Below are 22,810 nucleotides of genomic sequence, written 5' to 3' on the forward strand. Positions count from 1 at the left end.
CTCCTGGGGTTAACGGAGCTCAAATAGTTTCCCTGCAAGGGGTTCCCCAGGCAGCTGTGCGGTCCCTCGCATCCGAATCCCACGTCACACGTCCTGAGGCTGCAGAGCGGCCCCTCCCAGTGCTGAGGGGGAACCAGAACCTGCGTCCCACATGGAGCCTCCCGTTCTGGCCCCATGTAAAGCCGCCAGACGCCACTGCACGGCAGTGGCGCCAAACGAGGAGACCCACTCGCAGGCCATCTGGGTCTCCCCACCCAAATGACACTGACTTGTCAGACCAGGAGACATGAGATCTCCTTGTTAATATACTGGGTGCACACGACGTCCAGGCACTGTCTGCCGCGCCCCCCACACCCTGCCATTATCCTCCCTGACAGATTTGGAAACAGGAGGTGGGGAAGACGAAGGACTGGGGAAGGCCACCTGGACACGAGCGATGCTGACTCAGGAGAAACCCGGGCACCGGGCACCCGGGACCCCTTGGGGAGCGGGTCCGGCGAACTCGGGCCTGAGCAGGAGGAGAGGGCCTCTTGCCTGTGACCTTGCAGCTAGAAGACGCCACGACTCCAGCTTGTCCACATCTGAAGTGAGCCGGGTGGATGGGGTTGGGGGTAGGGGGTGTCCTGCATGCTCCTTCCAGCCCCACAGCAGTCAGAACAGCTAGCAGCTTAATCAGAATAAAAACAAACGTCCATACTGGCACAGAAACAAACACATGGATCAGTGGAACAGAATAGAGAGTCTAGAAACAAACCCACACACCTACAGCCAGTTCATCTTCAACAAAGGAGGCAAGAATGTACAATGGAGAAAAGACAGTCTCTTCAGCAGGTGGTGTTGGGAAAGCTGGACAGCCGCGTGTAAATCAGTGAAGTTAGAACACACCCTGACACCATGTGCAGAGATAAACTCAGAATGATTTAAAGACTTAAATACAACACAGGACACCATAAGTCTCCTAGCAGAGAACATAGGCAAAACGTTCTCCAACACAAATAGTAGCAGTGTTTTTCTAGATCAATCTACCAAGGCAACAGAAATAAAAGTAAAAATAAACAAATGGACCCACTTAAACTTATAAGATTTGCACAGCAAAGAAAACTATATACATAAAACAAAAAGACAACCTACAGACTGGGAGAAAATATTTGCAGACAATGCAACTTTCAAAGGCTTAACTTCCAAAATATACAAACAGCTCATACAACTCAATAACAAAAAACCAAATAAATCAATCAAAAAATGGCCAAAATAACCCAACAGACATTTCTCCAGTGAAGACATACAGATGGCCAATAGGCACATGAAAAGATGTTCAATATCGCTAATTATCAGAAAATGCAAATCAAAAGTACAATGACATATCACCACACACCGGTCAGAATGACCATCATTAAAAAGTCCACAAATGACAAATGCTAGAGAGGGTGTGGAGAAAAACTACGTTCCCTCCTGCACTGCTGGTGGGGATGTCGTCTGGTGCAGCCGCTATGGAGAACAGTGTGGAGGTTCCTTAAGAAACTAAAAATAGAGCTACCATATGATCCAGCCATCCCACTCCTGGGCATATGTCCAGAGAAACCTCTAATTCAAAGAGACACCTGCACCCCAATGCTCACAACAGCACTATTTACAACAGCCAAGACATGGAAGCAACCTGAATGTCCATCGACAGATGACTGGATAAAGAAGCTGTGGTGTATATATAAATGGGATACTACTCAGCCATAAAAAAAGAATAAAATAATGCCATTTGCAGCAACACGGATGGACCTGGAGACTGTCCTACTACGTGAAGTAAGTCAGACAAAGACAAATATCACTTGATATCACTTATATGTGGAATCTTAAAAAATGACACAAATGACCTTATTTACAAACCAGAAACAGACTCACAGACATAGAAAACAAACTTATGGTTACCAAAGGGGGAAAGTGGGAGGGATAAATCGGGAGTTTGGGATTAGCAAATACAAACTACTATATACAGAGATAAACAACAAGGTCCCACTGTACAGCACAGAGAACTATATTCAGTAGCTTGGAATAACCTATAATGAAAAAGAATATGGAAAAGAACATGTATATATATGTATAACTGAATCACTTTATTGTACCCAGAAACTAACACAACATTGTAAATCAACTATGCTTCAATTTAAAAAAAAAGGAAAAAACTTCCACGTGAACAGTGAGAAAAACAATCTAAGATGAAGAGTCAGAGTCACGCAGCGCCGCGGTGTCGGTGAGAGGGCCCGGGGGCTCGCCTGCAGGCAGACACCCGAGAGGGGGCGGGTGGCAGCTCAGACCTGCACCCCCGACTCCACACCTGTATTCCTGCCAGGACGCCCCCCCAAAGCTGCTCGTCTCAACATACCCATTCTGCAGACTAGGAACATAGTCACTGCTTGAATGTTACTGAGCATGAAAAACGCAGTCGCAAGGATGTGAGCAGTTAACGTCATCCAGGTTAGAAGCCACAGACCTTAGTAAACCGTCTGTCTCCGGTTGGGGACCGAGTCCCCACACCTGTCCCAGCTCCGGCATGTGCTGAACATCCTTTTCATACTCCTTGTCTGGCCCTTCTCACCCCTAGGACTCATCCCACATCAGATGCTCCGTAGCCTCCTAAGGGGTCTTCAGGCATCCACGGGGTCCCGCCCCACTGTGAGCCACCCTCCTCTTTGCCTCCACAGTTACTGTAAAAAGTGTTAGTGCTGAAACCTAAGACTGACCATACTGTTCCTCTGTGTCACGCCCCCCAGTGGTCCCTGAGGGCCCTACGGCTCAATCCCACGACCTATGCCTGGCCCACGGGCTCCTGAACTTGAGAACAGTTGCCCAGACAAACTCAGAAAGCCATGACACCTTAGAAACATCTGCCAAAATGCCCCACGAGAGAAGCAAGCCCCCTCACCTTCCCCACAGCCACCAAGACCCAAAGGGATCTAGCTCAGACCTTTCCTGCTTCCTTTACCATCTTTGGCATAGTTTCCACACCATTAAGCAATCTTCTGCATTGAAATAGAAGTGTAAGACATCCTCCCTTTTAAAAACCTAATTATAAAACTTAAAATTTTAATTACCATTTCTGGTTTTAAAAAAAAGGCAAGAAGAAGAAAAAAGCATAGATTTTACCTGTGATTTCCAAAACGTAGGTAGAAATTCCTCAGTTGCTTCCAGAATGTCTTATCAGGAGGGCTGGAGTTTGGGAGACTCAGAGAAAAGGGCCTGGCAGCCCTGTGGCTCAGACCTGCTTAGGAGTAAACTTGACCTCTGTCTGTGCCAGTCAGTCAGGACAGCGATGTTTGCACTGCCACCTGGATCACCCGTAGCAACAGCAAATGCTCCACGTAGCGCACAAACCACACGCTGGCCGAGAACAGAGCTGGTCTGAGATTCGCCGCTGTGCGGACACAGCAGTGAGTTCATTCCTTTTGTTCTGATAAAGATCCGTACAAACACCTGCACACACAGCTGACTTTCTCTGCCTTTCTAGTCGCCTACAATATCCAACAAAATAACCTCCTTTAAATAAAATTTTATTAAATGGCCAACAAACTAATCTCTTCTTCAACGGATCTTTGGTGGCATACAAATAAAATGTGGCCTGTGAGCGTGTGAGCTTTTTACCTTATTTTAAAGTTGACAGTTTGAATAGTGATCTTGAGAAGCATGCTTTAGTTTCGGGAGACACCACGATATGGAGGTCGAGTCCCCATAACAAGCAAACTGGTTAAATTCAACCAACATGTGTTAAGGAAATGCTCCATTTAAGACGCGGGCCTGCTTAAAACCAAAGCAAAAGAAACAAAGCCTCTGACTTCTAGCAATTCACAAGCCAGGGATCTTTTGCACTGGACTGCTTTATTTTCCAATTCTTTTTTTTTTTTAATTTATGTATTTTTGGGTGGGGGATGTAATTAGGTTTATGTATTTATTTTTACAGGAGGTACCGGGGATTGAACCCAGGGCCTCCTGCTTGCTAAGCACGTGCTCCACCCCTTAAGCTAAATCCTCCCCCTGCAGTAGGCTATTAATATGCAAGTGTTGTCTCCACTTTCCACTTACTCTCTCAACACCGTGCAAGCACCAGCGCACGCCAGGGCAGGGAGAGGCTCCGAGCGAGGCACGAGCCAGGGAGGTGGGGGCCCTGGAGGGAGCTGCGTCACTTGTCATCATCACTGCCTTTCCTTCGGCCCCCAGAACCCCTGGCTGAAGGTCTCGTGTTGTTGTGCGGTTTTCTCACAGCTTCACTGAGGTGTGAGTGACACACACGAACTGCGTGTATTTCAGGGGCACAATCTGGTGAGTCTGGACAAAGCACCCGTGGTGCCATCACCACAGTCAGGGGGACAGACGGATGCGTCACGTTCCAGAGCGTCCTTGTGACCCTTTGTTCTTGTTTTTGTTGTTTCTCGTGCGTGGTAACAATACTTAACGTGACAGCTGCCCTCCTAACAGATTGTGACGTGCACAGCGCACGGTCACCGCAGGCACTGGGCTGCGGGCGGAGGGCGGAGCCGTTGCCACCCCGGGGCCGCCCCCCACTTCCCCCGCCCCGACCCGCCCCCTGGCCACCACGGTGCGTTCTCTGCTTGTATGAGCTGGACAATTTTAGACACCTCACGAGTGGAATCATGCATTGTGCAACCTTCCGTGTCTGGCCTGTTTCACTTAGCACAATGTCCTCCAGGGCCATCCATGCTGCTGCAAATGGCAGGAGTTCCTTCTTTCTTAAGGCTGAACAACGCCTCAGTGTGTGTGGACGCCACTGTCCTCACACCTCCATCCGACAGCGGACAGACACCTGGGACGTTGCCACGTAACGCCGTTATGAACGTGAGGGGGCAGGCATCTCCGAAATCCCGACTGCGGTTCTTTTGGATAAATACCCGTAAGTGGGGCTGCGGGATCATCTGGGTGGCTCTAGTTTCAACTTTTTGAGGAACCTCCGTTTATCTTCCATAGCAGCCACACCATCTCACATGCACACCAGCCCTGTGCAAGGGCTGTGATTTCCCCACCACCTCACCTGCACTTGTTTTCTATGACAGCCATCCTGGCGTGTGGTGACACCTGCTGGAGTCTGCCCTGCGGTCCCTGATGCTTCATGGTGCTGCGCGTCTCTTCCAGCCCCAGCGGGCTTCCGTGTGTCTTCCTCTGAGAAATGTCTGCTCAAGTCCTCTGCGCGTTTTATAACCAGGTTGTCTGGGGGGTTCTGTGATTGAGTTGTAGTCTCATATTGGCTTTAAAGCTCAGAGCAGAGGCGCAATTTGGTTTCCCCCTGATATAGAAAATAGCACTTCTGTGAGGTGGAACACACAAGAAACAAAGCTCCTTCGAACGTGACTGAGAATGTTCTGGAGAGCGAGAAGTGTGGTCCAGAAGAACCTGCGCCTGTTAGAGAAACACTGAGTGGTTTTCCGCTGAGTTGAGCAGCAGGGGGCAGGGCGGTGCCGTGGAAAAGCAGCGCCCAGGGCAGGTCCCGCTCCCGCAGGAGGTCCCTCCCCGCCGCCGGCGTCCGACTCCTCGGGAGCGTCCGGGCCGGGCCGGCGGGCGGGGGGCCTGTGCCGGGCCGGCCCCGCTCCTCTCGTCGGCGGCGTGTCCTCCCGCCGCCTCTGCGCCAGGGGCCGGAGCGGAGCAGGGAGCAGGCGGGGCGGCCCCGGGCCACCCGGGGCCTCCATTCTTCCCCGACGGGAGCCCATTCACAAGTCGTTTCCCAGGTGACACGGGTTCAGACGCGGCTGGGCCTCCCGGCCCCTCCCTGGCCAGTGCCGGCCCGGACGGTCCGCACCCTCGCTGCCGCTCCGCCGCGACGCGGCGCCCTCCCCTCCTGCCGTCAGGGCCCCCGCTCTGCGCCAGCGCCCAGAGGCCTCCGGGCTCACCCCGGGGAAGGCCGGGGCACCTGCCCGTCCCTGCGCAGCAGGTCGCCCTGCTTCAGTCCATCAGAGCACTTGGCGCTGTGAGAAGCTGTATTACTAATTTACTTAGGAGAATGTAATCTCCAAGTGGCCGGTTTTTCCTTTGATGTGGAGGTGCTGCAAACGACTTCATCTTTACTTTGTCCAAGACGTCCCACAAATTCTAGAAGGAAACACTATCTCTGACCTTTTCCACAGATGATCTGAAGATGTTTTTAATGAGTGTTAGGTACTGACATAATTTATGTATTTATCTATTCATTTATTATATATTTTACATCTTATTAAAGAAATCACATATTTGGACCAGGAATTTGTCTCTTTCAGTGAAGGAATTAGACAATAAATTTCTCTAAACCTCAGTTTTTAAACTAATGATCCCTCCCTGTGAGATTTTTTTTTCTGATTCTTATTATACTTGAAGTCTCCCAGCAAAGCAACCACCAGATGCAAACAAAGCTACACCACCGAGAGGGAGACAGCTGCAGAAACGGCAGCTCGTGTAAATCACACGCACGATCTCATCAAATTAGGAACTTCATAATGTGTGCAACCGTGTGCTCGGGGTCTGTTTACACACGGGAGGGAGAAGGGCACCAGAAGAACAGGAAAGTGGAGGAGTTTGGTGCATTGAGACAATCATGTTACACTGAGACAGCACATCAGTGTGGTTAATGGTGATACTAGGTTGCACTGTATAAAACGGCTATTTTTATAAATCAAAAGTGGTCAATTACCAGTAGTATTTTTATATTATATATATTTATATAATCATGTTTTATATATTTTTTATTATATTTATAATATATTATATTTATGTTACATATAATGTCAGTTATCCGTGTGTAACATATATAGTGAATCAGTGGCAGAAGCTGCTGGCAAGGTGGGCAGGGCCATCCTGGGTGGGAGTTTGGATTTGTACTACACCCTGTGACAGACCACTGAAGAATTTCACACAGAGGAGCGACATGACATTTATTTCACAATTACACAGTTCTGTTAATGCCGTTGGGTGTGAAGGCAATGAACCTGGATTGAAAGAAACCAAGTAAGTGACCACACTGACAGAGCATTCATTCGGCAGGAGTTACTCACTGCAGTGTGTGCTGCAGTAGTTTCTTGACTAGGCGACAGAAAAATGCCCCCCGTCCCCGGCCAAAGTTGCCCGTGTGCGAATACCTGGCCCTTGTGAATGTGTCACGTTACAGACAAAGGGGACTTAGCCAATGTGATTAAGCCAAGAACCTCAAGATAGGAAGATTATTCCAGGTCATCCAGGTTGGCTCGATGTAATCACAAGGGTCCTTATAAGACGGAGGTGGGGAGTCAAAGTCAGAGAGACTGGAGATGCTGTGCTCTGAAGATGGAGGAAGGGGCCGCAGCCCAAGGAACACAGGCAGCCCCTCGAAGCTAGAACAGGCGAGGAAATGACCCCCCCCTGGAGCCTCGGGAAGCCTGCAGTGCAGGGACACCTTGACTTTAGCCCAGGCAGACCCATTTTGGTGCCACTGTTGTGGTTAACTTTACATCTGCTAATCTGTTAATTTTACTAACATCCTTAAAAAGAACCAGAACAAACAGCAGCTAATGTCTTGATGGCAAGATGTGTAGCAACGCAAGAGCCCTTAGCCTGCACCGCCCTGCCGTTCGGTTCTGGCACTAACCACCCGGAGTTAGCACAGCCCCCCCAGTCAGGCAGAACGGCACCCAGCAAGACTGCCTTCACAGCAGGTGCCAGCTGCAGTTTCAGGGGTCCTAGGTCACCTCTGAGCAACTGGTGATAAATTCAGGGGTTCCTATGATGCCCTCAGGTTCAGTCCTTTGCTAGAAAAACTCACAGAACTCAGGGAAGCGCTGTATTTACAGCAACAGTTTGATTATAAAAGGATACAAGTCAGGAGGACCAGCCAAATGAAGAGCCACGCCAGGCGAGGCGTGAGGGGGGCACACGGCATCCCTGCCCTCGGCCTGTGGGTCGGGACCTCCCCCTTCCCTAAACTCTGTGAGCCCAGAGTCCGGGGTATTTACTGGAGTTTCCTTACGTCAGCAAGATTGCTCAAGTTATCGGCCTTGGGACTGAACTCAATCTGCAGCCCCATCCTGCCCGCGAAAGGTCAGGAAGCCAAACGTCCCAGCCCTCTAATCCAGTGGTAGGTCTCCCTGGTGACCAGCCCCCAACCTGGCAGCCATCCAGGAGCCCAGCGGAGTCACATCATCAGCATAAGAAAGGCACCCTGTCAGTGAGAAACCCAGGACAGAGACCAGACAATCTGTCACATCCCGGTTCTTGTCATGGGAAGTGCTGCGTTCGCACTACGTTTACCCACCAGCCCGTGGTCGGCTTTGAATGGCTCTTAGTGGACATGTCCTTGAGACCTGTTGGAGGTCACGCTCCATCTGCAGGTGGGCAGGCTTGAAACAGACCTTAACAAACCCATTCTTTCCGAAGACGACAACCATACCTGTGACAGCTGGTCTACTTCATATTACTACCCTCTTATATTTTGCTAGAAATCTGTAAGCAACTAGAAAGCAGAGTTTGCTTTTTTAAACTATGTTTAAGAGATAGTGACACCGAAGGCACCTTTGGACAGAGTTTCAGTTCTGTGAGATGAGAGGAGTCCTGGGGGTGGACGGTGGTGATGGTGGCACATGTGCACTTCACGCCACCGCGCTGGACACTGAAAAGTGGTTAGGATGGTATATTTTATGCTATATGTATTTCACCACAATTTAAAAAAAAAAAACCTCCCTTGGGTCACTTCTGGACTAATTTAACCTGAGCTCAAGGAGGGACTCTTTTCCAGCTAGTTAAATCCATAATGTCTCTTCTCCACTCCGTCATTTGGGACCTTGGACAGCTGCCAGTGATGGGGAGTGAGCGGGCGAGCCCCCCACCCCAGGCCATCTCTCTCTGGCACAGGAGCCCTCAGCCTGGACGAGCTCCTCCACCTGCACCACCTTCTGAAGATGCTCTGCTGTCTTGAGGGGAGCCCAGCTTTCAGGGCTGGCCATTCCGGCTCAGCCAGAGGCTCCACGCAAATACTGGGTGGGCACCTGTCCAGTAACAAAACACGATGGATAGCTGATGTGCTGGAGCAGTGAGAGTCTGGTTGATTTATTTTCTTTCCTATAAGTTGGAATTTGGGGTGAAAACTGTAAAACCTGAACTCTCTCCCAAGGGCCTCTCTCTGCAGAATTTGAAGGTGCCATTGCTTCTCCTCCCTTTCTCATGGCTCTAAGTTTTGTGTCTCCTCGTCTTCTGCCAGTTTATCAAGCCAGACAAGGGCAGTACCTCACTGGGAAGTGTTCATGGTGTGGCTCAGTGGTCAGGCCATCCCAGCTCTGCAACCTTGGGCAAATTCATAGCCTCTCTGTGGTTTAGTTCCTTTAATTGCACAGGAGGGCGCTAATAGTAATCATTTACGTGGGTTGTTAAAATCAAATACAATTATTATATACAGTGCTGAGAAGAGAATACTGCTCAGGGCAGAGGGCACACCGATAAATGTTAACCGATGCTTTCATCACGGTCACATCACCAGTTCATCTCCCGGGATCCCACTCGCGCACAACTTCCTCTGCTTCAGCGCCCCCCTCCCTTCCTATGAACTCGAACAACGCAATGTCCCAAATGACCAGGGAGCCACCAGACTCTACCCACCTGAAAGATCAGCATAAAATACAGACAGGCGTTTTCAGACAGCACCTCTGTAACCTGTTCATTCTAAGTCTACTGAAAGAACCGCCTAAAAGGAGTGTGTTAATTATATTCTAAGCGTGGAACTCACTCCGGGATGCCAGCAGATAATGAATGAATGAACGTGTCATCTCGGACAACAGCCCAGCTCCCGTGTCCTTGAGCCCCACTCCACTCTCCACTGTGACCACAAGGGTCAGGATTCCACACTGGATGGCACACAGCTGAGCGGCAGGAGCAACATACTTTAATACCTCTTCACCAGGTTTCACCCGCAAACTTTCACGCACACGGACTTTCGCGTAGCCTTTCACGCACACCGCTCCGACTCCAGGCAGCCGGCGTAGCCCCACCGGGAGTCCCGGCCTCTCTGCCCTCGATGTGCACCACCTCAGTCTTTCCTCTGCTCTTTGGTGGCCCAGCTTTGCGCTGAGATTTCCCAACCACATGGCCTTTGAGTCATTCTTGACTCCTCTCTCCCCTTTCCTTCCTGAATGTAATAAGGTACCAATGTGATGCCCCACTCGGCGACTTCTGTGTTGTTGGACCACCTTGCAGGGGGATTTCCAGCGCCAGGCGCCCCGGGGGCGGAGAACCCGGGCAGGGCGCGCTCCGCCCCTCGCCCCCTCCCTTCCTGACTCCCGTGGAGAACGCGCTCTGCGCTGCCTCCCGCTGCCTCCCGGGACGGAGGGAAACAGCCGGGCCGGCGCTTCCCAGCCGCCCAGGGCACCAGGAACGGGGGCTTTCCCGCCGCGGGCGGCCAGGCTCCAGGCGGAGGAACGTCTGCGCTCAAGGCCCGGCCTGGGCCGGAGCCGGCCTCCGCCCTTAGAAAGCCCTTTGAAGCTCAGGAACGGCTGGCCGGGGGCAAGCGGGGGAGCTCCTCCACTCACTCAGCCTGGGAGGGGCGGCTTCCCGCCTGCGCTCACAGGACGGAAGTGCGCTAACAATCACTTCGCATGAGTCTCACTGCAGACACCAAACTCTAAAAACCCAATAAAAATAAGCTTTCTGTGAGATAATGCATCAGACGGCTCAAGACTTACCCAGTCCCACAGGAGGCTTCTGCTGCCTTAGAGACCTATTGTCATATTGGCCTGAAATTTTTTCAACTGTTTAGAGACTCTTTTCCTTCAAAATCAGATTAAACATCCCTGGCTCCTTAAACACTGTCAGGCCCTTCCCCATCAGTTTAGCGACGGTCCTTCTCCAAACATGCTCAGGTGGCTGACTTCTCAACACCTGGCACCCCAGAGGGAACACAGGATCCTGGAGGGGGCCTTGCAGGCAAGCCTGCCACCTCCACATTGCAATGTTTCCACGTGTTGACTTCAGCTAAAATCCTTACTCCTCGTCCACTCGAACTGCTCCCGAGTCCAGGTCTTCTGTTCTGGGTGGGGGAGTGCGAGGTACAAACTACCGGGTGTGGGACAGGCTACAGGGATGTACGTACCACATGGGGAACAGAGCCAATATTTTGAAACAACTGTAGGCAGAGTGTAACCTTCAAAAGTTGTATAAAAAGTGTTTTTAAAATATGATTAGTCACTAAGGATTCACTATACATTTGAACAAAGGCCCAAACTTGAAAGGCAGTAAAAAAAATTTTTTTAATAAACTCAAAGAAATAAAAACCAAGGGAATCAGGTTTGAAAATTTTTGTTTGTATTCTTGTGTTTTAGGAGAATCAGACAAAATTAGAACTGAAGAGCACCTAGAAATTGCTGTTAGGGTGTCCCTGGTGGGTTACAGCCCATGCTGGGCCATGAAATCAATTCATCAGGCCGCCACCAGCATTTTCCTTTAAAGCTGAAGCCAAATGGAGTGGAAAATACCAGAGTGCATTGCATTTAGGGAGGGGAAGTGTTATTTCATGAAACTTCTGTATCACATTATAGATGTGTCTGTGTGTGTGTGCATGTGTGCACTAGGTTATGACCACAGTTGAATTTGAAAGCTACCGGGCTAGTCCAGCCAGGAGCCAGCAGTGTGCTGGGACAGATGAGCATCCCGGTGAAACCAAAGAGTCAGAAAATCCCAGGCTTTAAGCCTGAGCCCTGGCACATGGGAAATGCATGACCACAGGATGCTGTTAAGCTCCATTGAAAGGCAGCTGTTCGTCTTCTGTAAAACAGGGGTGACAGTATTTTCCTCCAACAAGTATTAAGGAGACGCACACCGGTGCTCACCTCCATGGGCTGAGTCCGTTGGTACCACCTGTCGAGAAACACAACGGGAACTTTGCCTGCGTTCCACTTCTGACCTTCTCCACGGCAGCCCTGTATGTCAGGTATCACTGTTACCCTCCATCAGATGAGGAAGGAGGCAGTCTGGTCCCAAGCACATGCACCACGCCTTTGTCCGGATGTGAGGATGCACTTGAAGCACTCAGGGCCACGCGCTGTCGCCAAGCAGCCCGTGACGTTCAGCGCCACTCAAAGGCAGGGCCTCCCCAAGAGGAAGGCTCGGTGCCGGAACGCAGGTGGACGCCCGGCCCTGCTCTGCTAGACCGCGTGCTTCGTGACGAAGTTCATGGACACCTGGCAGGAGCTCCTGCCCTTGTTCAGGGCGGGCCACGGCCCGCACGGGGCCGCGCGGTGCTGGATGACACGGCTACCCTCGTCACAGCCACCGCGACGCCTGTGCCACCCGACACGCGTATCCCGGCGTATCCCGCCCTCCCTGGCCGCGGCTCTCTGTGCCTCCCCATCAAAGGCACACGTGGGCGTCTTTCGCCGTCCACCTCCGGCCAGCGGAAGGCCCCCGGAATCCCGCCCGCGTCGCCCACGGGCACCCGCGCTCCTCCCGTCCCCGCGTCACCGCGCACCTGCTGAGCATGTCCCCTGAGTCCTCGTGGGAGATGCTGATAACGATGCTAACCGAGATAGGACCCAGGCCAGGTGCGCTCTCGGGGACAAAGACCAGAACAATCTCTAACCCGCTCAAGGCCCGGGCGCCTCCTCAGCGCCGCGTTTGCCTCGCTTTGCGAAGCGGGTCTGGAGACGAAGCACCGGGAGATAAACCGCTGTGAAGGCGCCACCTCGTGGCGCGCAGGCGTCAGTGCACCCCGCGCGGCAGGCAAACCAGAGGGAGGCTGGTCCGGCAGGTAGGTCCTAACGCACCTGCCTCTCCATCAAGAATAATAATAATAATAATAATAATAATGCTAGCTTAGAGGGTATTTGCGCCACTCGCAGGGTCTGAGCAGCGAATCCTTTCTCCTCATAATGTCGCAAAGTAAATCAGACTGGCGCTATTCCTTTTGTTCACCACTGTGAATTAAACAAACCTAACACCACTTATTCCACGAATTGCCCAGAAAAAAAAACAATTGATGAGCTATATAGGTAAAGAGACAATTTTTTAAATACTTCCTTCCATCCCTAGTTCTACATTTGAAATGAAAATTCCCTTTTCTTTTGCTCATGATTCTGAAATTATCTTTAAGGAATCCTGAATTTAATACGAGCATCCATAAAGAGAAAGGCAGTGCCTCCCAAGCCAGGCAGCTTCCTCACCTTCCACAGGACCAATGGTCAGGTCCCAACCGATGGTCACAATGCCATGGCCACACTGGATCCTGCTTCCTCCAGGTGTGAGGTGATGCTGCTTCCCCACTTCTCAGATTTCTAGTCCCGTCTAGGGTACAAGACAGCTGGGACACGCAGGTGTTTCAGACACACAATCAGGCGTGAGTTTAACTGATCCTGACTCAGTCTGAGTTGGAGGATAGGGATCAGCCAGGGTGCACTTGCAGGGTCTGTCACGGTTGAGGATGGTAAGAGAATGCTGAAAGCTGCAATGAGAAAAATGAGGGGCAAGAGTCACCTGGGGTCTGACTGTGTTTCCCAAACCGAACTCAGAACTCAGAATCGGAAAAGGGCAGATGTAAGAAAAACCACATCATCATGTAGTCGGTCAACACACACGCACCGTGCTATGTTTTGAAAACAGTGGGTACTGAATCCTGCCCAGAGGTTCACTGTCTGGGAAGGAGGGTGATGTGTGAATGAGTAATTGTACACGTTCCTAAAACTCTTGCTATGGACACTTTGAAAGAAAAGCAAACAGAAGTAAGATCTGGCAAGTTCTCTCTGGTGTGACTTCCTCTCAGGGACCGAACAGAGGCATTTATCTGACAATCCTCTTCACCACCCATGTATAAACTCCAAACCTGGAGCATCTCAACCCCATAATGCCAAAGCAAGCAGAAGAAATAAAACAATAATGATGAAAACAGAAATCAATGAAATTAAAAACAGAAAAAACCAATGAAACCAAAGTCTGATTCTTTGAAAAAGTCAATAAAATTGGCAAGTGAGTCTCTAGTGAGTCTGACCAAGAAAACAAAGAGAGAAGACATAAATAACAATACCAGGAATGAAAGAGGGGGCGTCACCCTTGACCTCGCTGACACTAAATGCATGATAGGAAAATAAACAACTGTATACCCATAGATCTGGCAACTTAGATAAAATAGAGCGGTTTCGTGAAAGACGTAAACTACCAAAATTCACTGAAAAAAGATACAGAGAATCTGAATAATCCTCTATTTATTAAAGAAATGGAATCTGTAATTGAAAACCTTCCCACCCAGAAAACTCCAAGCACAGGTGGATTCCTTGGTGAATTCTGCCATCATGTAGGGAAAAAATAATTGCAAACCTGCACAATCTCATCCAGGAAGTAAAAGAGCAGGGAAGACTTTCCAACTCATTTTATGAGACCAGAATTAACCTAACATTAAAACCAGAAAAAGAGATTGCAAGAAAAGAAAATTGCAAAACAATACTCTTTGTAAACCTAGATGTAAATTTCTTCAACAAAGCATGCAAAAATTGAATCCAGAAATTCCAATTAAAACAATGATACATGCCAATCAAGCAAGATTCATCCCAGGAATACAAAGCTGGTTCAACATTTTTAAAATCAATTAATGTAATTCATGATATTAACAGACTAAAGAAGAAAAACCTTATGAATATCTCAATAGATTCCAAAATTAGCATTTGACAACATTCAACATCTCTTCATGATAAAAACCCTCAACAAACTAGAAATAGAGAACTTCCTTCATCTTATGAAAAGTATTTACACAGCTACATAAAACCTACAACTAACCTCAACGGTGAAAAACTGAATGCTTTCCCCCTAAGATGGGAACAAAGACAGGATATCTTCTCTCACTCTGTTCAGGATCAATGTCTCGTTCAAACACGAACTTCTGTCAGCCTTTCCATGGGCAAGAAAAGGCAGACAAATAGAAAAGAAAGATATAAAACTGCCTCTATTCTCAGATGACATGACTGTCTATGAAGAAAATCCCAAACAATCTACAAAAACATCTCTTATAACTAAAAGGTGAATTTAATAAGGTCACAGGACACCTGGCCAATATGTAAATGTCAATTATCTTCCTATATACAATAAACAACTGGAATTTGAAATTCCAAAAAAAAAAATACCATTTACAATAGCACTGAAAACGAAATACTTAGAGATAAATCTAAGAGTCTGTATGTTAAAAATTACAAACACTAATGAAAGAAATTAAAGAAGATTTATATAAAGAGATCTACCATGCTCATGGATTGAAAGGCTCAATATTTAAAGATATTCATCTTGTCAATTGATAAATAGATTTAGTGCAACCCAAATCAAAATTCCAGCAAGGCTTTCTTGTAAATATAGACAGGTTCATTTTAAAATTTATATGGAAAGGCAAAGGAAAAAGGAAAGCCAAAACAACTCTGAACAAAAAAAAAAAAGAGTTGGAGGACTCACTCTACCTGACTTCACATTTCATGATAAAGCTACAGTTATCCAGACAGTATGATATTGGTAAAAGAGTATGTGCATTTAACAATGGAACAGAATAAAGAGACCTGAAATAGATCCACACAAACATAGTTCATTTTTGGCAAAAGTGCAAAGGCGAGTCAACGAAGAAAGTTTTATCTTTTCAACAAATGTTTCTGAAACAACTGAGTACCCATGTGCAAAAAAGGAAAAGGGAAAAGAGCCTTGACACACGCCTCATGCCACGCGCAAAAGTTACCTCAGAATAAACCGCTGACCTAGTTCTAACTCTAAACCTTTAAAAGTTCTAGAAGAAAGAGAGGAGAAAACCTGTGTGACCTTGGGTGTGGTGGCAAGTTTTAGACATGATACTAAAAGCATGAGCCATAATAGAAAATTTGATAAATTGGACTCATAAAAAATTTGAAGCTTTTTCTCTGTAAAAGACACTGTTAAGGGGATTAGAAGTCAAGCCACAGACTTGGAGAAAAATATTTACATAAAGGACTCGCATCTAGATAGAATATATAAAGAACACTTAAAGCTCAATAGTAAGAAACAACCCCCCTTTAAAAATGAGCGAAATAGGTGAAAAGGCACTTCTCCGAAGAAAATATACAGACGGCAAATAAGCATGTGAAATGACGCTCTGCCTGAACAGTCATTAAGAAAGTTGAAGCCACAGAGAGAGACCACTGCATACCTAGAATGGCTAACACATAAGAGCTGACCACGCCAAGACCGGGGCTGATGGAGAGCGACTGGAACCCGCATTCACTGCGGGGTCTCATTAGTGAGGATGCAAATGGCACAGCCAGTTTGGAAGAGCTGAACAGTTTCCTGCAGAGTTAAATATATGCTTAGCATGTGACCCAGAAATCCCACTCCGAGGTATTTAACCCAAGTGAACTGACGCCCTGGATTCACCTAAAAACCTCTCTGCACAAGGTCATAACCACTTTGTTTCTGTCCCCAAACTGGAAACAACCCAGACGTGCTTCCGCAGGTGGCTGGGTAAACCAAGTGCGGTGCGTGCACACAACAGAACGCCACTCGGCAGCACAAAGACGAAATGCTGACTCACACAACAGCAGAGATAAACCTTAAATGAATCTTTTCTAGATGAAAGAAGCCGAACCCAAAAGACTTCACACTGTAAGATCCCATATACATGACAGTCCGGCAAAACTGTGCAGACAGAAATCTCTCCGGCGGCTTTCCCGCGTGGAGGGTGGAGGCAGTGTTGGACTGAAGGCTGTCTACATGGGGGCTGTTCCAGGGCCACTGAACACAAGTCTCCTGGAAACTAGCAGATCAACATGAAAAAATATTAGGAAAGAGTTTTTCCCCTTCACAGGCTTGATCTAAGGGAAGTACATGTGAAATATTGCACCCAACAAATAGGAAATATTTCTCTGTTTCGAGCATTCATGGGATATTAGGAAACTTAGACACAAATACACATTACATCAAAAAGAAAGTCAATACATATTTTTAAATTATATACAAACCACATTATCGGATCAAAATGCAGTAATATTAAAAATCAATTACAAAAAGATCACCAATGCCCCCCAACACACATACTGTACTTTAGAAACTAAAAAGCACACTTCTAAATAATTCATGGATCAACGGAGAAATCATAAGAAAAATGATTAAATATTTAGATTTAAGTGAGAATGAAAGTGATAATTTTTTCCATCATCCCATTTGTGTATGCACACACACACGTTATATAAATAGAAATGTATAGTTGTAAAAGTGTAACTATATTTGTGTATATATATATATAAATAGAATGATGGAAAATAAGAAAGGACAAGAAATGTAGAAAAAAAACAGAGGATAAGTTCAAGAGCTCTAACATCTGATTAAAATTAAAGTGACAGTTTTATCCTATAAATAATCATAGAGGTTTCCCTATCTCCGAACAAAATGAATTTCCAAACCGAACGAGCTTACCAAGTTCCCAGGACAATAACAGAAAAAGCCCACACACCAAGGCACATTACAATGAATGTTCAAGTTAATAGAGACAGATAAAAAATTACAGGTATTTCAGAGACTTTTAAGAATTTCATGGAATGACCAGGAATAAATATGCCCCTTCTCAGGAAGCCACTGAAGCGTGTTCCCCCAAAACAACAGCACAAATGAAGAGGGAAATACCAGTGCGGAACCAGTGGCAGAACATTGGAGAAGGTCCCTGTGCCTTTCTCCAGTGTTCCAGCCACTGGTCCCCAGCATGACAGTGCAGAGAGGTCCCTGGACGGGAGCCCCAGAGCAGGCCAAGAGCACAAGAAATCTAGATTAGCAGAAGCAGAGAATCCCAGGAGGGTTATCTCCGAGAAAAAGATAAAATCAATCAAATACCTTATGTGTGTGACCACAGTAAGGAGAGATTTAAACTTAGACGGAGGGGACCTTGGAAGGAAAGAATGATAAGAAAATAGAAAACTTAAGACAACAAAAACTAAAAGCCTCTTATCAACTTTAGGGAGGAAAAAGTTTGCAAAGAGGAAATGTAAGCAAAATATACCACATAGCTCTTCTGTGAGCAGTGCTTACATATCCATACAATAGTGCAAACTCTGGGTATCAGTTTAATTCAAAATGGCGACATTGACTCCACCGAGAGGATGTGGAAGAGGAGGGATATGGGAGCACATCTTATCTTCCACAGCAGGAGGTCAGTAGATAATAAACTGAAGTATCAAGAAATGAGCCTACATCATGTTAATTAGAAATAAAGAGGTAAACACGAAAGAAACTGTTTAAAAAGTTAAAAATGAGTTGTCCTTGTGGAGTGTGAACTGGGGACGGGCATGGTGGGAGGGAATACTTCTTTGACTGGAATTCTTTTATTGTAATTAAGCTAAATGTATGTAGCACTCTATGGGCCACCTCAGAATCAACGTTTAGAGAGAATGTATATGCTGAAGTGTACATACTAAGAGAGAAAAAAGGAAATTCATGAGCTAAGCATACAACTCTAGGAGCTCATAAAGGAACACAGGTAACCTGAAGACACTAAAAGGAAATACATAGTGAAAACTGATGAACTAAGAGGAAATAAAAGAAATAAAGACAGATAAAAGCAAAAGCTGAGTCTTCGAAACAAACCAATACAACAGATTTTACCCTTTCCATGAAAAAAATAGGTCATAAACATACACTAAAACTTTTAGATATCATAAAAGAATACAGCAAACAACTTTATACCAATAAACCTGACAACTTTAAAATATGGAAAATATGAATTACCAAAATAAACTCAAAAAGAAATTGAAAATATGAGTAGACATAAGCATTAAAGAAACTGAGTTAGTCATCAATATCAGAAAATCTCCAGGACTAAGCAATTTGAAAGGTGAGTTTTACCAAAACTTTAAGAAATAGATAATTCTTAATTGTACACTAACCCACTCAAGAGGATAGAAAGAGAATAAAATCTAAGCTCATTTTTTGATGTTTATAAACCTTGATATCGAAAAACAGATGGACTAGTGTGAGAAAGGAAGCTTGTCGACCGATCTCATTTTTACGCATTCTGAACTGTAGACGTCCTGATGGGTGCGATCTCCTGAGCTCTTTGCACATGTCAGGCACTGCTCTCAGGGGGTTTTGGTTGTTTTTGTATTGAGATACAACCGAGATATAGATACAAAAACCTGCACATATTCCATGTATAAAATTTGATGAGTCTGGACATATGCAAACACCCATGATCCCAGGACCACAATCAAGGGAATAAATAAATCAACTCCTCCCAGTTTTCTTATGTCCCTTTTTTTTTTTTTTTTTAATTTTGTGTGTGTGCATGTGTGGTAAAAACACAACATGAGTGCTGCCCACTTGACAAACTCTGAAGTGCACAAAAATATTGTTAACTACAGGCACTATGTTGCACCGGAGAAATCTAGAACTTACATAGCATAACTGAAATTCATAGAATAACAACTCTTCACTTCCCCTGCTATAAGGGTATCATAAGTTCTAACTTATTTAGTCTTCAAAACAGCCTTATCAAGAGGATACCACTATTATGCCTACTTTATCAGTCAGGATACTGAGGCACAGGTAGTTAAGTGTCTGTCCACGACATGAACCCAGGCAGTCCTCCAGGTTCTGTAATAGTGAAGCCTAGTGCAGACTTTCTATAGAGGGGACTTTCTATTCCAGTCGATCACCTGAGGACACAGAACTGATACAGTGCAGGTGCTCAACTGTACCGAAGTAAAAATACTAGCCAACACAGTAAAACAAGAATAAGAAATAAGACCAAGTGCTGAAGAGGAAACAAAAGTACTTTTATTAATAGATGATATAATTATCTACATAAAAATCCAAGAGAATCTATAGACAAACTATTAGAACCAATGCATTCTTGATAAACAAGTTTATACTCTATAGCACAGGGAACTATATTCAATGTCTTGTAGTAACTTATGGTGAAAGAGAATATGAAAACGAATATATGTATGTTCCTATATGACTGAAGCACTGTGCTGTACACTAGAAATTGACACAACATTGTAAACTGACTATGCTTCAATAAAAATATATATTAAAAAAAAGAACTAATGCTTTCTTCAGTAAGATCACTGAATAAAACTTCATGATTTACCAAATACCTGCAAAAATCTATTAGGAATGTCATCTTTTAAAAATATCATTCAAAGTTCAACCAAAACTACAAGATACCTACAAATAGATTAAGCAAGGATGTATAAGATATACATGAAGAAAAATTAGTTACTTTTTGAAGGCAATTACAGAAGAGCTAAGTAAGAAAAATACTATGTTCATGAACAGGAAAACTCAATACCCTAACAATGATAATTTCCACAAATAGAGCAGTAAGTGCAATGTTCTTCTAATCATGATACTAACCATATTTTTCAAAGAAGTGACAAGTCTTATAACTCATTTGAAGAAGTAAGATGTGGTTTTGAAGAGTAAGGTGGTTGATGATACACAGTTCCTATGACCCAACAAATCCACTTCTAGACAGACACCTCAGACAGCCCAGTGAAAACCGTGTAAGATAACCGTGTGTACACGGAGTTCAAAAAAAGGAAGTGCCTAAACGTGCATCAGCCTGGCAGTAAGTAAAATCTGTGTCATGCGTGGGTGAAAATCAAGAAACTAGATGTACATATATCAACCTAAACAAATCTCAGGAACATTTTGCAGCCTGAAAGCATTATTAAACATATGCATTATGACACGTAGATAAATTTTCAAAGTACATACTGTTTACAGGTACCCAAACACCTGTACAAGAATGATTCAATGATACACATTATTTTGAAGATGCAGTAAATAGTATTGGGGTAGGAGCAATAATAATAAATAATGTTAATACTAAGAACTTTGATGGGGAAGGTACAGCTCAAGTGGTAGAGCCTGAGCTTAGCATGCGCAAGGTCCTGGGTTCAATCCCCAGTACCTCCTCTAAAAATAAAATAAGTAAGTAAAACTTAATTACCTACCTCCCCTCAAAAAAATAATTAATTTGATTAAAACGTTTACCTATAGTATAAACATATTCAGTTAATCTTCAAAATAGTCCTATGAAGCAGGTATCATTATCATAATTTTTCAGATGAGAAGACTGAGACATAACTAAGCAACACACTAGGAAACCCTCCTAACTGCAATGTCAAGACAAGGACAGTATAAGCCTCAGTCTTCGGCCGGATTCTGAGTCTGTAAAACCCAACTTCCGAACCACTGGCTCACGTGTCTGGTGAGGGCTGGGTCTCCGTGGCCCTCGGTTCCCTCAGAAAGAAACCTCATTAGATGCCACGTTCGGGCACACGAGCTGCCATGCGTCCTTCCTCGGTTTTGCTGATTCACGGCCACGGGAGACAGCATCAGTGCGACGTCATTTTCCACCCCTTTATACCCTTCGAAGACGGAACACTGCGCTCCCTGATGGATCTGACCAAGACGTCCTTCCCTTCATTCTGGGGGCCACCTTTTTCATTCCTACTTGATTCAGTCAACAGCTTTGGGTTCTGAACGTTTCCGAGCGACCCGCCTGCAGTCAGGCCGGCAACCGCGGCGCGGCGCCGGCGGGCGGGTCCGGCGCGGGGGCGGCGGCCCGGGGGGCCCGGGGGCGCGGGGCTGCACGCGCACCGCCCTCGCTGCACGAGGCGGCCTCTGCAGCGCCGCGCTCGGGGGCAAAGCTGGAACCCTACGCCGTGTCCTCAAAAAGATTACCTCTGAGGGAAACAGGTTTCAGAACGTTCCGAACTTGCAGTAGTAAAAGCTGTTCAGAACACTTGCGTCCAAGGTGATTTCCTCAGAGCGTCTCCAACGCGGATGCCCTGAAGGAATTAAAAAAAAAAAAAAAAATGACGCTCGTGGAGGTGGGGACCAGACCCGGCCAGAGCCCCTCACCGAACAGCTTGTTTGCTCACCATCAGTGTGGAATTACAGAAAGCGGCTCCCGCACCACGAATACTCACTGAAAGCTAAAGCTGATCTGTTCTCTTCCTCCTCCTTCCAAGGTAAAGCATGTTAAATTCCTCATCGCTATTAGTAAACGTTCCTAAAAGAAAAAGTTGCAAGGACATGAATGTATTCCGTTTCATGAGTATTTTCTTACTTACCATGACATCTTCACACTCTGACCAGCTCTTACAAACGCTCAAACAAAATTCTGCATCTCAAATCCCATCAAAGAGGAGAAAACAATACTCTTAAGACACGCTTGGCGGCCTTCAACATGTCCTGGCTGACTCAGCGGTTTCTCTGTACTCCAACACACGTGAGGGTTTTAAGTCCTGATGGCCCAGGGACGTTTCCCTGTCACACTTCAGACACATCCATCAGCACGTACGGACACCGCAGCGGCGCTCAGGAAAATCTCATTCTGAAAAATAAACCTCTCTTCTCAGAATGGAGAGTCGACAGGACTGGGATGCGAGTCACTAACCCTAAACGACCATCGCTTCCATGTGATAATTTCCTCACAAGCCGCATGTTTTAAGCTGTAACACTGATTGGAATGTACTTACACGTTTTCCATTGGACTTAAGAATTTGAGAATAAGTGAGTCTTCGGAACAAGAAAGTTAATTCAAAAACCCAGCTTGGTGAAATTGCGAAAAAAGTATATTTGCACTCTGATTCAAATTGTAGTATTTTTTGATTGATATTAAAAAATGGCCACCAATACTTTCTGAGCCTGAGCAGCTCATATAATAAAAATGAAATGGGGGAGGAGGGGCTTTGTCTTCCTTTTGTTGTCCTCTTGGCTCAAACCTCTTATAAAAATACACATTCCTTTCCCCATCGGATGTTAGCTTTGCCTCACAGAGAAAATCAGGACCATCCTGTTCCGTCCACCGGAGAGCAGCGCGCTGGCTTCTGGA

At 46.2% G+C, this 22,810-nt stretch overlaps 1 protein-coding gene across 1 annotated transcript in view; it reads right to left on the reverse strand.

The window, feature by feature from the left end:
- Positions 1 to 22,810, reverse strand: part of RP1 (RP1 axonemal microtubule associated) — a 235,699-nt gene that overhangs the window by 166,899 nt on the left and 45,990 nt on the right. The window contains exons 2-4 of the mRNA XM_032469958.1: positions 21,903 to 21,985; positions 21,655 to 21,761; positions 13,143 to 13,420 (exon numbers count right to left, since the gene is read on the reverse strand). The gene's annotated coding sequence lies outside the window, so the exon portion shown is untranslated. The remainder of the gene's footprint in view (positions 1 to 13,142; positions 13,421 to 21,654; positions 21,762 to 21,902; positions 21,986 to 22,810) is intronic.

The sequence above is a fragment of the Camelus ferus genome, chromosome 29, assembly GCF_009834535.1.
Source record: "Camelus ferus isolate YT-003-E chromosome 29, BCGSAC_Cfer_1.0, whole genome shotgun sequence".
NCBI lineage: Eukaryota > Metazoa > Chordata > Mammalia > Artiodactyla > Camelidae > Camelus > Camelus ferus.